At 32.3% G+C, this 4,497-nt stretch overlaps 1 protein-coding gene across 3 annotated transcripts in view; it reads left to right on the forward strand.

Annotated features, from left to right (window-relative positions):
- Window positions 1-783: 783 nt before the first annotated feature.
- Window positions 784-4,497, forward strand: part of LOC106477200 (UPF0764 protein C16orf89-like) — a 7,473-nt gene continuing 3,759 nt past the window's right edge. The window contains exon 1 of one of the 3 annotated variants that reach the window (XM_022380854.1): window positions 784-805. The gene's annotated coding sequence lies outside the window, so the exon portion shown is untranslated. Of the gene's footprint in view, window positions 806-4,001; window positions 4,315-4,497 lie in introns of those variants that run through there. The other 2 variants (XM_022380853.1, XM_013937792.2) reach the window with 2 other exon arrangements.

Genomic DNA, 4,497 nt, shown 5'->3' on the forward strand with positions numbered 1-4,497 from the left:
CACTCCATGTATAAAGTAAGTACATTAAAAAGGCTCGAAAAAATTGTCAATTTATTTCCTTTTCAAATTCAAATCTTATTTGAATTATACTTTTCTTATTATTATAGAAATGCAATATATTTATTCTCTAATTTCATACTTCTCCTTACTTTTGTCTTTGCCAAGTCGTAATAATAGTTTTCACGGTTTCGCACTTCCAAATGACTTTACGTAACCAATTACTTCTGCCATCTTACTATTATCTATTTAAAGTGGCGCCAAAATAATTTATAAAATATTATTCGAAAAATAATCTCTTATGTTTTACATTACACGCCCAAAAAGGGAAAACATGAAAATGTGGTTCTTTAAGAATTTTAAATTTTCTCAAAATACATTCATTAAAATGTTTGCTGGCATATAGTGGGATTTTTTTTTTTCGGGACATCTAACATGGATTTTATCTTTAATTTTAAATTATCTGCTTCACCAATATAGAATTCACCGCAATTTACACATTCTGAAAGATGTATTACGATCATTAAGCTTTGTAATTGTTACATCCATACTTTATCTAAGATATATCTTCATCAAAATTATTTATTTTGAAAAGTCAAGCTATTTGGAAAAAAGTTATTTTTCAGAAATGTAGTATTATCAGAATAAAACCTGGTTAAACAAAAAAAAAAGATTTTCTTTTACAAAACGATGAGGGCGCTGGCTGTTTTTGACATGTTTACCCAGGTGTGTGAAAATCGGATTCAAATGCATGTTTAGGATTTTTGACTACTTTCTAGATAGAATATTTTCATCACTGTTGTTTAAGGTGAGGAGTTTTTGCTGTTATCAATAATCAACATGTTTTATGTGTAGTAAACCTCCTATTAGCTGATAATAAACTACGTTCAGTACTGCTTAATGTAGTTAACATCACTGTCAATTACTGGACAGTGAAACTTAAAAACTAAAATAGCATACATTTATGAAACTAATTTTCAAGTGTAAGAAGTAGAACTTAATAATATCTCGTTTGATCAATTCTTTGTTTAATGACGGTAAAGGGATAATGATAATTGAATAAGCATTTAGAAGTTCTGAAAACTGTTGTATCTTTTAAACATTTAAAACTAAAACAAACTTTGGGTTAAAGTAGCAAGGATATTTACATTTTAAACAGAGTTTGAATAATTGTTATGTAATAAACCGATGAAATTAGTAGTTTTTCTTAAATTCATTCCTTAATTAACCAATGAACCTGAATAACATCTCGATTAGTATAACATTACTTATGTTGGTTAAAACTTTACATAATAGTAATTCTATATTCTTACTTATTTTGTTTAACCATGTATCTAAAGTATATTGTTATATCAGACATTACCTTATGAAAATGCGTAAATTTTAAATTAATTTATTAACTTGGGTAGGTTTTCATATCAATCACTACTTTGTGGGTAAAAAAAAAAAAAATTCAAGGGAGGTAGACCCCAACTTACACAAGTGCTTGTATCACTTGTATCAATAAAGATATGTGCTGTAATATTAAAGGGAGACCTTAGCCAAACTTGCTGAAGATGAGGAAAGACTTGCCAAGTTATCTTATTCAGAGTTCTACGTGAAATGGTATATTCATTGGCACATTACCAATTAACAGACGCCACAATGGGTGAATTTATGCAGCTAAAACACAGTATGTATATATTTTTAAGAAAAGTTGTTCAGTTAGTTATGGAGTTAGAATCAAATGACGTTGTATATAAAGAACTAAAGTAGTCATCCAATAACTGTGGGTTTACCAGACCAAATAGTGTGGAAATATCAAATCAATGTATTAGAAAGCTGGAATAGCTCAAATAATTAATTAGGCAATTGATTATTCAGAATGAAAGACATTTTTGAAAGACAAAAAGTTTTCAGCTGTCACCTAAAAGAGCATATTATCAGGAAATAGAAACTACACCCAAAGAATAACAGGAAAAAGAATATTCTATAAGTATGGAAATTATGGACATTCTATCCGAGGTTGTGATGAATTAACCATTGATAACAAACCAATGAGATGGTATCCTGAAGATGAAAATAATCCATCTGCCCCAGCTGAGATAAGAAGTTCATTACTTAAAGTAACATATGCACGAGTCAATGGCTTCATTGATTGGAGGCATTTCAACTTGTTGATTGACATATATTCTAATAGCTACCATTGTGTGACCTGGTCTGGTAATGAAAGCTGAAAACTGCCTACAGAGATGAAACAAGAAGATGGATTGGTGCAAATAGTAAGTGGCCATAGAGTTCCATAAAAAGAAAACTAGAAGCCACCTTCACTGTTAGAAGGTTCTCTAGACAACATGGTGGATTGGAAATTTACATAGAGGAAGACTACATATTGGGGAGAGACTTCGTGCATTAATAAAGATGTTTCATTTGACAAGCTTTGAACGATTTTCACGGTGTATGACCAGGAAATCATAGGTAAATTAAGAAAAAAAGCATCGTCAAGAATCTTTTGGACATATTTTAAGTATTGGTAAGTACCCTCTACAACATGACGTGGTGGCATTGCAACCCTTTTGTTGGCTGGAACACAGACGTTCTTCCTTTCTTTGTTTCACAAAACTGATTCTGGCATCAGCACTCTTATAGCTGTGACGACAAAGAAAATAGTTGCTGGTCCCAGAACTGGTAAAAGGCTCCTAAGCTTCGTCTGGCAGATCTAGAGCCATTATAATGGCTGGTATTTGTTCAAAATTTTTCACCTGCTGTGGTGGATCCTCCTCCTTGTCCATGGGCTCAGGACCCCACAGGTCAAGGTCTTTTCTAAGCTACTAGATTTTGGCTCATTGCTAACAGCAATTCGTATTCTATCGTTCATCATGGCGGACAAACTTTTCTAATAGGTCAAAGCTCAGACAAGATAACCAATGGACATGAATTGTGGCTCTTTCATAGCAAAAGTCAGGACTGAAAATCCCAAGCTGTGACTCCTAAGCTGTTCAGGTTGAACTTCATTATGTCCATTCAGGAAGACCCTACCCTTTTTACTAAACATTTTTCTGGGCAAAATGTCACATATGTGCAGCATTTCACACTAGGTTAAAATTTCTAGTAATCTCCTAGTGAATACTTTTCGAACTTGTCACTCGGAGTTTAAAATCTCTAGTAATCTCCTGGTGAATAATTTACGAACTTGTCACTCGGAGGTTAAAATCTCTAGTAACCTCCTAGTGAATAATATATGGACTTGTCACTCGGAGTTTAAAATCTTTAGTAATTTTATAGTGAATAATGTATGGACTTGTCACTCGGAGGTTAAAATCTCTAGTAACCTCCTAGTGAATAATATATGGACTTGTCACTCGGAGTTTAAAATCTTTAGTAATTGTCTAGTGAATAATATACGGACTTGTCACTCGGGGGTTAAAATCTCTTGTAATCTTTGAGTGAATAACATACGGACTCTCGGATTTAAAACTGTTAGTAATTTTCTATTAAATAAGATACAGACTTGTTACTCGGAGTTTAAAATCTCTAGTATGCTTATAGTAAATAACATACAAACTTGTCACTCTAAATTGACATCTTTTAACCTTTTACATGTGCAAAAACGTTCATTTCAAATATTAAAAAGAAGTCTGCAAAGAAAATGTTTATCGTTGTAGCACATTTAAATTGGCAAGAACAAGCTTTGCTCCTGTATGCCAGTCCAAAACAAAAATGTAATTTAAAGCCTTTTATTAACACAGTGCATCTGATTATTTGATTATTCGATCTCCATCTAAACATTCAATCAACATAACCTTTTTTTATGACAATGTTACTCAATTATCTATGGGACTTATCTATCACACTCAAGGCCTTTACTTGCATGTAACTGTACTGTATACTTTTCTTTATGTTCATTTACCTTATCCACAACGTGTTGTTACTTACAGATACCCGTACAAATATAAGTATATATAAACTTAATGGTTCTGACGATTTTCGTTGGCGATTATTTGTCTCCACTTGTAACGAGAATAGTATACAAGTCGGTATAAAATACAACATTTTCTTTATTATCGTTAGCGTTTTCAGTTCAATACACAATCGAATTCCTTTCTAATGTTTGTTTCTATTGTACGTGTTTTCTAACAACGTTTGCATTGGAGTTTAAAAAAACGCCCTTCCTGTCTAAATTACGATAAAGATCTAACGACAACAAGTGTTTGGTTTACAATAACGTTGTGTAATATCTATCACTTTCTACACATTCAAACTGTGTACTACCTTTCCTGCGTATAGTCCTCAACTGTTTGTTTTTGATAGTGTCTTGAGTGCTGAAGCAGCAACTGGGTAAGTCAAATAAAAATCAGCTTATTACGTTTTTGAAAGATTAATGTTTTTTAAGAGAACAGGTAGGATAGAGGAGACTACTGTAACTTTAAAAGAACAGACAGAATGAAACAACTGTATATTTTGCAAACGGTCAAACGGAGGAAAATAAAAATAGTTTGTAGAATAAAGTACGGAATCGAT

The sequence above is a fragment of the Limulus polyphemus genome, unplaced genomic scaffold (genome assembly GCF_000517525.1).
Source record: "Limulus polyphemus unplaced genomic scaffold, Limulus_polyphemus-2.1.2 Scaffold13343, whole genome shotgun sequence".
Lineage (NCBI taxonomy): Eukaryota > Metazoa > Arthropoda > Merostomata > Xiphosura > Limulidae > Limulus > Limulus polyphemus.